This window comes from Myotis yumanensis, unplaced genomic scaffold (assembly GCF_028538775.1).
Source record: "Myotis yumanensis isolate MYYU_CA2020_CCGP unplaced genomic scaffold, mMyoYum1.0.hap1 SCAF_2, whole genome shotgun sequence".
Classification (NCBI taxonomy): Eukaryota; Metazoa; Chordata; class Mammalia; order Chiroptera; family Vespertilionidae; genus Myotis; species Myotis yumanensis.
In genome coordinates, this window is record NW_027223753.1 from 75,685,610 (window position 1) to 75,695,409 (window position 9,800).

At 41.6% G+C, this 9,800-nt stretch overlaps 1 pseudogene; it reads right to left on the reverse strand.

Moving 5' to 3' along the window:
- Positions 1 to 2,354: 2,354 nt before the first annotated feature.
- LOC139002457 (ATP synthase-coupling factor 6, mitochondrial pseudogene) lies at positions 2,355 to 2,684 on the reverse strand (annotated as a pseudogene).
- Between the last annotated feature and the right edge of the window lie 7,116 nt (positions 2,685 to 9,800).

The following is a 9,800-nucleotide window of genomic DNA, read 5'->3' on the forward strand; positions in this document are numbered from 1 at the left end:
GTCCGTTTGCACAGGGACATCTGTGTTGGGTGCATGAGGTGAAGGGTGTTATTTTGCATGAGCACCTGGAAGGAGAAGGGGAAGAAAAGGAGGAGAGGATCCAAGTTCTCGACTCCCCACCACCCTGAGGGTTTGCCCAGAAACCGTAAAATCCAAACCACGTGCAGACCCAGGCCCAGAAGCAGCTGTGGTCACTAAAGTCTCGAGGAGAAACAGAGCTGCTTGCCCTCCTTCCCTCACTCCCAGAGCCCACAGGAATCTGCGGTGCTGAGAAGAGGAGACTCCAAGGTGGCTCAGGTGCTGGGCCTGGTGGGACCTTTCTCAAGAGGACACTGGCAGCAGGAATGTTGGGCAAGGGCCTTGGCAAAGCTGACATGGAAGAATGTAAACAGAAATAAATTTAGGGAGATGTGTAGAGATCCTGCAATTATAGCAAGTGGGAGGTGGTAGAAGCTAAGACCCCTTATGGTTTCTATTTCAATGTAAATATAATCTTGTTTGTATCCATAGGAGGGTGAAGCTTGATGTATTCAACTTATGCATATAAAGAACCAAGAAATACCTGTTGCACCCCCAGCCGAGTCCCTGCCCAATGAAGAGACAATCCAGCAGGCTCCAGGCTTTCAGGGGCCAACCAGAGTCTGTGGAGGTTCCATGACTGAGAACTACACGGCCCTTGGAGAAGGACGAGCTGGGCGTCCTTGGCCGAGGGCAGTCTGGAATGGCAGTGAATGGCCCTGGGCCTGCTCTCTGTCTTCATTAATGCACTCACTTATTCAACAAATGTTCACTGGGCACCTAACACGTACCATGCACTATTCTAGGTGCCAGAGATACTGGAATGAACAAAAAGGATGAAAGCTCCTGCCATGATGGGGCTTACGTTTTAAAAAGCAGGCAGGTAATAGGGTATGTTTTCAAACTGCATAGTGCATTAGACAGGAATGAGTGATAAGGATAAAAATAAAGCAGAGAAGGTGGATGGGAAGGTGTGATCTCAGAAAGGGTGGTCAGGAAAGGCGTCACGTAAGGGAGGTGGCATTTGAGTGGAGCATGGAGTGGGCTATGTAGACCCATGCATTCACCAGCCTCGAATTGGGGTTCTGCTGTAGAGTCTGCAGGGTCCACACCTTGACCTCAGGTTGCCAGTCTCACTGCAGCGGGAAAACGCTAATGTCTGTGGGACCCCAGAGTCCTCCCACCCTGGAGACAGGCCCAGGCTCAGCAAACTTCAAAGGGGCCCATGAAAAGGCGCTTGTTACAAAGTAAGAGACCTTTACAATATGGGATATTTCCATTAAAACAATCCTTTTTACTAGAAAAGCAAACAATTTTGGGGAAACTGTGTTGCTGATACAAAGGCAAAAGAGATTGGGCTGTTTAGGATTAACTAACGTGTACTAAGAAGCAGGATGAAACTTGCCTTTTGGGAGGGGGAGTTGAAGGTGAAAAGGTAATGTGCGCCTGCAGGTTGAGATTTGCACACAGAATTGGCGGGGTGCTGGCTTTCAGCAGGGTGACGGCGAAGAAGCTGGGACACATCTCCTGCGAACTTTTCAGGTGAATAGGGCTGGCTCGCTGAGACTTTGCTGATAAGTGACAAAAATTATGTGGGTAATGATTTGACATTTTTAGTGTTAAAGCCTCTACTGAAACAGAATGCATAAATTAGCACTCTTAGGAGAACTGTTTAGAGAAAAAACAAAATGGGGATCATGAACCCAATTAAGTGACATCTTTCAGGCCTCTGATGAGAAATTCCCGAGGGAATGGGGAATGAGTAGGATGCTCTGAGTGTACAGAAACTTTGTGAAGCTGACAAGTGTGTGCTTTGTGAAGCTGTGTAGCAGAATCCTCAGCTGATTTTATAACTGAGATTTATGTCTCTAACAAAATAAGATCCAAGCAAAAGAATGACTCTGCTGGTCTTTTCTGAGAGGGATTAGTTCTCCGAAGATACTGTTTAGTTTGCCACATTTTCTATTTTTTTTTCTAAATTATCCACATCGCCCCAAGTGGGAACTCCAAATCCAGTGTCCCCATCAAATCCATTTCCCCACTGAATGAAGAATGCAGTAATACTCTGCTTACACTTCATTGCTATCTGTGAAGAACCCAGTAAGAATCATCGACATTAAGAAGGTCTATGTAGGGAAGGTAGAGAGAATGCATAGAAAAAAAAAAGAATCTCACATTGATTATTTCCTTCCCTGCCCCCCAACATCACCAAATAATGTATTTGGAATCAGAATAAAAGAATATTTGACAGTTGTTGAAATGTATGTTTATTCTGATATTTCTGATCAGTTGTACAACTTATCTAGGACACATTACCAGATAAGATGTACACTTCTTTAAGAATGGGGTTTTTCAATGACTTCCAATTTGGGCTCTTCGAGTCTGAAGTCAGGGAACACAGTCATGTCTGCCTTACCATACATTTGCTTCTACGCTTGCCGATACTCGGGGCCAGTACCAGCAGGTCCCCCAGCTGACTGTCGCTTAGTTCTGTGTCCTCTAACCTTGTCCACAAAGAGTTTCTGTACAGGATCAAGCTCCTTATTAAATGCCACTGCTGTAACACCAACATTCCTCCTCAAATGGGCCGAGACTGCAGACTGAGTGACGGAGGAGAGCAGGGACAGCCTCTGAAGAATCCTGCCGATTCTGTCGCTCACACTCATCCCAAGCTGCCCGGGCCACTGCCAATGCCATCATTCTCCTGATGACTTTCTAATAAAACTGTTCATTCTACCGGAAAGTTGAGGAAATTAAGCAGAAACAGACAGATTTATTTAAACCCAACTTCTCTACTATTGTGTAGGTTGCTTTAACCCTATTTTGACATTAGTTATTAAATAAATGGTGACATTTTTCACAGCTATGAAACAACTGAGCTGAAGTTCCCCATATCTACAGGATTATTCTGTATTTAATTTTAATGTACAAGGGTTGAAAAAATTATATGGCTATAGAACAGATTCACAGATTGCACGGGTTCCGTTCAACAAAGTGGCTATTTGTCAGGAAGTGTAACAGAGTTTTTAAAAAATTAAAATAGAAAATAACAATAATAGCAACAATTTGTTGAGTGCTTACTATGTGACAGGGACTTTATGGGTAGTTTATATCTCTAATACTTCCAACAATTCTGCAGAATTGTTGTTCCACTTATTCATGTATTCATTGCCTGATTTTTATATATGTGCCCTGACTGGGGTCGAACCACAGCCTGAGCGTGCTGGGAAGATGCTCTAACCGACTGAACTACCCGGCCAGGGCAAACCCACATGACAGTTAACCAATAATGCAACAAAAAAGAGCATTTTTTATGTTGTGTGTGTTTTTTTTTTTTTCAAAAACGCATTTTTATGGCATTTTTGATATTCCTAAGAGTTATAAATTAAAAGTGAAAAATCATTGGGTGAGAGGCCAGCTCTGCTCTACACCCACATTATGACTGACCTCTGAGTCTGTTTCTCCATGTAGAAGAATGGGGGCGGTAACAACTCTCTCACAGGCTGTTGCTCAGACTCTTTAGCACAATATCTTAGAACCTTATGATCTCCATTCCAGTCCAATCTACTGTTCTTTCTATCACGCCGAGTACCTGGCATCTTGCCTCTTTGAGGTTATTTTTTTTCCCCTCCAACAGAGCAAACAGCTCTGGCTCTGTTTTGTTCCTTATCCAGGTTGACCCAGCACTGCCTCGCCTATGGGCCTCTCCTCCACTTGGAAACCTTTTCCTGCATCCGCAGCCTGAACTAAGAGTTCCCCCCTCACTTTTACTTGAACTATAGTTTCTCATCTGGACCATGTCTTAATCCTGTGATTCCTCACTGTGCTCTATGTGGAGTGGTACTCAATAAATGCTGAATGAGATTACTGGGTCAAATGGAAGTTCCATTTTTAATTTTTTGAAGAAACTCCATACTGTCTTCCACAGTGGCTGCACCAGTCTGCATTCCCACCAGCAGTGCACGAGTGTTCCTTTTTCTCTGCATCCTCGCCAGCACTTGTCATTTGTTGATTTGTGGATGATAGCCATTCTGACAGGTGTGAGGTGGTACCTCATTGTTGTTTTGATTTGCGTCTCTTGGATGATTAGTGACTTTGAGCATGTTTGCATATGTCTCTTGGACTTCTCTATGTCCTCTTTTGAAAAGTGTCTACTTAAGTCCTTTGCCCATTTTTTGATTGGATTGTTGATCTTCCTTTTGTTAAGATGTATGAGTTCCCTATAAATTTTGGAGATTAGGCTCTTATCAGATATAACATTGGTAAATATGTCCTCCCATGTAGTGGGCTTTCTTGTTGTTTTGTTGATGGTTTCTTTTGCTGTGCAGAAGCTTTTTATTTTTATGTAATCCCATTTGTTTATTTTCTCCTTAGTTTCCATTGCCCTAAGTGCTGTATTGGTAAAAATATTGCTACGACATATGTCTGATATTTTGCTGCCTATGGATTATTCTAAGATTTTTATGGTTTCCCGTCTTACATTTAAGTCCTTTATTCATTTTGAGTTTATTTTGTGTATGGTGTAATTTGGTGGTCTAGTTAAAAATGAAACTCCCATTTGACCCAGTAATCTCACTTCTAGGAATATATCCTAAGAAATCAGAAACACCGATCAGAAAGGACATATGCACCCCTATGTTCATAGCAGCACAATGTATAATAGCTAAGATTTGGAAACAGCTTAAGTGCCCATAGCAGATGAGTGGATTAAAAAACAGTGGTACATCTACACAATAGAATACTACACTGCTGTAAAAAAGAAAGAACTCTTACCATTCGCAACAGCATGGATGGACCAGGAGAGCACTATGCTAAGTGAAATAAGCCAGTCAGAGAAAGATAAATATCATATGATCTCACTCATTTGTGGGAAAAAATGCACAACATAAACTGATGAATCTTGGTTCAAAAATAGATCCAGAGACAGAGAAGCATCGAACAGACCGTCAAACTTCAGAGGGAAAGCAGGGGAGAGGAGAGGGGTGGGGTGAGAGATCAACCTAAGGACTTGTATGCATGCATATTAAGCATAACCAATGGACACAGACACTAGGGAGGTGAGGTCTTAATGCTGGGGGGTGGGAGTGGCTGGGTAGAGGTCAATGGGGGGGGGGGAAGGAGACATATATAATACTATATGTAATACTTTAAACAATAAAGAATTAAAGCAAAACAAAACAAAACAAAACAAAATAAAAATAAATGCTGAATGAAGGAATGGACCTTCCAGATTAGCACAAGGAAGGGGTTGGGGAAGGTTTTTTTTCCTTAGCTAGACTCTACTCAGTAATTAGTTTCATTGCCAGAAAGACATATATAAAACGTCATTTTAAACACTGCCTTTTCCAGTGAGGATCTGAGACTCCACCGCTTAAAATCTCTTGCAAAACTCCAGTAAAGACATGATTTGGAGGAAAAGTAAACAGTAATCTCCACATGTTTTGATTGTGTACTCTTATGATGAAAAAGGTTTTTAAAAAATATTGTTTTAAAAAATATGTTATATTTTTTGTGTAAATACACTTGAAATTTTAGATAGCCCCAATATACATCTACTTACTGGTATTTATTTATAAAGTATGTATGTATCCTACTGTATTAATTAATATAATATATAAGTCATATACAGTAAATGATTTTTTTAAGTACAGAAAGAAAAATAAAGTTTTAATATTTTATTTTTATAGCCTAATAAATGGTTTGGCACGAGAAAGACTAATCTTGGCTGAGCAGCTATATTTTCTGGTGCAAGAAAGGAAATCATGTTTTCTTTTCCTAGGCTATTCCCTGATGCTGGCCACTTCCTCTCTCTATTCAGGTTCTCGTACAAGACCACCAACGTTCTTCAAACGTTAGTGAAATAAAACAGGAGGAGCTCTGGATGCTCCATCTGCAAATGTCACAGTTTAATCTTTTCAAAGGTTTGCCGTGAAGTAGAAAACATGGCCATGTGACACTCAAGAGATTATTCTTGAATTCCTTGTTTGTTTTCATTGTGACCTGACTCAAAATTTATCTTTATTTTTCCTTCAAAACTCCTAGGATATGTGGTCATATGATTTAAATGGAGAAAGGCATTGTTAAAACATTTATCAAGGAGTTACCACTTTTACAAGAGTCTAATACTATAGTCATTCTCTGCAACTTAAAGAAAAATTCAATAAATTTTAAAACAAAAAGTTTGTTTTGAAAATGTATGCAATGCCCACCATGTTAAAACTATTTTAATTGTGTATATATGTGTGCAACCCCCCCCCCCCCCCCCCCCCCCCCGCCACACACACACACACATACACAGGAGGAAACATCAGATGAATATTCTCTGAAAAGTTAACAAGGTATATCCCAGGATGGTGAGATTGAGGCTAATTTTTTTTCTTCCTTGTGCATTTCTATAATTTTTCAAACATCCTATAATGACCAAGTGTTTATTTGTTTAAAACAAGATTATACATATAACCAATTGTAAATAATTTACATGGATTTCTGTATTATAAACTTCCAATGGAAAATTTTAAAATACCTTTTGCAGTTATTAATATTGAGAAGAAAATTGTATATCATTTCCATTTTATAATACATTTAAAAACAATTTTTAATGTTATTTTGGTTTCACATAAGAATATTGCATTTAAATCTACTGATTCACAATGGAGCCTCATATTTTAGATTGGGGATAAAAAGGCAGCCAGAGAATGGAACCAGAAGAACTTGCAAAATAATGGAATCAAGGCAGAAAGGAAGATCCTAAATCAGAAGGTGGGTGTATCTGGAGAAGATTAAGGTTGTAGGAAATCCCATGCAATCCAAGTATGTGATAGTCCTTGTAAGGAAAACCATCACTATAAATAAACTAGAGGCCTGACGCACGAAATTCATGCAATAGTAAGCCTTCCTTCCCCTGGCTGCTGGCACCAGCTTCCCTCCGGCACCCGGGATCCAGGCTTCCCTCGCAGCCCTGGCTTCTTCTGGAAGAACATCCGGTCTAATTAGCATATTATGCTTTTATTATTATAGATACTCTGGAATTCTAGTCTTCCATTTTTTTTTTTTTCTGGCAGAGTCTCAATTTGGTTCAGATGCCCATCCTCCCATGTGCCCAAGTTGATCTAAACTATGTGTGATGGTTTCCTTCCTCTTGTCACTGACTTTTTTTTTTTTAAATTGATTTCAGAGAGGAAGGGAGAGAGAAAGAAACATCAGTGATGAGAGAGAATCATCAATAGGCTGCCTTCTGCACGCCCCTCACTGGGGACTGAGCCCACAACATGGGCATGTGCTCGGACCAGAAATCGAACTGTGATCTCCTGGTTTATAGGTCGATACTCAACCACTGAGCTTTGCAGGCTGGGCATCATTGACTCTTTTAAGCAATCTCTGTCATGGGACCTAAGGGGAATTCTGTGGGGATATTCTGGATAAATATAGATTTTTCCCTCCTTATGAGGTGTAAATAAAATAAAACAACTATTGAAAGGCATAAAAGAACAACCAAGGCAGACAGGATTTGAGTGGTCAAAATCCTGTAGAGAATCCTGGAAAGATGCCCCACACTTGCCTTTAGCTCTACCCATTAATGGTGTGGGGAGTACAGCTGGAGGAAAATGTGACTGTGGAGAACAGGGACCATCTCACTGGGTGGGGAGAAGTTGGGGTTTACCATTTCCATTGGATGAACAGATAGAGGCTGAAGTTTGGGGTCCAACAAGATTGAAGGCTCTTGGTACAGTGGAGACTCCCAAGGACTCTGCCATGGGAATAAGAACAAACGATAAAAAGGTCAAACCTGGAGGAATCGAAGATGGCGGCATAGGTAAACACCGGAGATTGCCGCCGTGGACAACCACTTCAAAAATACAACTAAAAGTCGGAGCGGACATCAACCAGAACCACAGGAAGGCTGGCTGAGGAGAGACTCTTCAACTAGAAGCAAAAACAACAGCATTCCGACGCTCAGCGGAGGCGCAGTGTGGAAAATTTAAAGGTACGGCGGTGCAGTGTGAGGGTGCGCGCGCAAAGCGGGCTGGCGGCTGAGGGCGCGATTGTCGTTTTCAATCAGGAGTGAGTCTCAGACTCTGGGCTCCAGATCCGGGCGAGTCTCTAGGGACCCAGACTCAAACGGGAGAAGCGGGACTGTCTGGCTACGGCCCCTCCGAGGTTTGCAGCGATTGCTGGGACAGAGAGGCAGAGCCCCTGGGGACGGACTGAGAGCGGCCATAGCTGCTCCCTCCCCCCGCCCTGTTGAGCCCGCCCCGCCCAAACCCTGCCCACAGCCATTTGCCGATCGCCTCAGGCAAGGGCTGGACTAGCGCCTCCCCTGAGGACTGAAGTTTTCCCACAGCTGATTTCCACAGCCAGTCGGCCTGGTGGTCAAATCCCTCTAGTGTTAACTACAACAATTAAGGCTTGGCTAGAACAAGACTGCGCACAGAGACCTCAAGGGGGTGCACCAAGAAAGCATAAAAGATGCGGAGACAAAAAAACATGACAGAAATGGAGGATATGGAGCTAAGAATCACAATTTTGAGGGCTTGCCATAAATTTGTGCAGAGCCTCACAAAAACTAATGAGACCCTCGATGCTACGATAAAGAAATTAGAAAGTAAGCATACACGGACTGAAATAAAGAATATTATACCCAATAGCAGACCAGAGGAGCACAAGAATCAAACCAAAGATTCGACAAAAAACACCCAATTGGAAAAGCAAAATGAAAAAAGAATCCGAAAGTGTGAAGATAGTGTAAGGAGCCTCTGGGACAGCTTTAAGCGGACTAATATCAGAGTCATTGGAGTGCCAGAAGATGAGAGACAGCAAGATATTGAAAACCTATTTCAAGAAATAATGGCAGAAAACTTCCCCCACCTGGAGAAAGAAATGGACTTACAGGTCCAAGAAGCGCAGAGAACCCCAAACAAAAGGAATCCAAAGAGGACCACACCAAGACACATCATCATTAAAATGCCAAGAGCAAAAGACAAAGAGAAAATCTTAAAAGCAGCAAGAGAAAGAGGCTCAATTACCTACAAGGGAATACCCATACGACTGTCAGCTGATTTCTCAACAGAAACTTTGCAGGCCAGAAGGGAATGGCAAGAAATATTCAAAGTGCTGAATACCAAGAACCTACAACCAAGATTACTTTATCCAGCAAAGCTATCATTCAGAATTGAAGGTCAGATAAAGAGCTTCACAGATAAGGAAAAGCTAAAGGAGTTCATCACCGCCAAACCAGTATTATATGAAATGCTGAAAGGTATCCTTTAAGAAGAGGAAGAAGAAGAAAAAGGTAAAGATACAAATTATGAACAACAAATATGCATCTATCAACAAATGAATCTAAGAATCAAGTGAATAAATAACCTGATGTACAGAATGAATTGGTGACTATAATGAATCAGGGACATAGAAAGGGAATGGACTGACTATTCTTGGGGGAAAAGGGGTGTGGGAGATGCGGGAAGTGACTGGACAAAAATCATGCACCTATGGATGAACACAGTGGGTGGGGAGTGAGGGTGGAGGGTGGGGTGGGAGCTGGAAGGAGGGGAGTTATGGGGGGAAAAAAGAGGAACAAATGTAATAATCTGAACAATAAAGATTTATAAAAAAAAAAAAAAAAAAAAAAAGGTCAAACCTAACAAAACCTAAAACCCACCCTCAACCAGATCAAATGGATCTGAAAATACCAGTATTCTATTTGCCTTCCAGACAGAATTAAATCCCCTTTGGATGAAAATATCATCAACCAGTGCCTTATAATTTTTCATACACAATGTCTG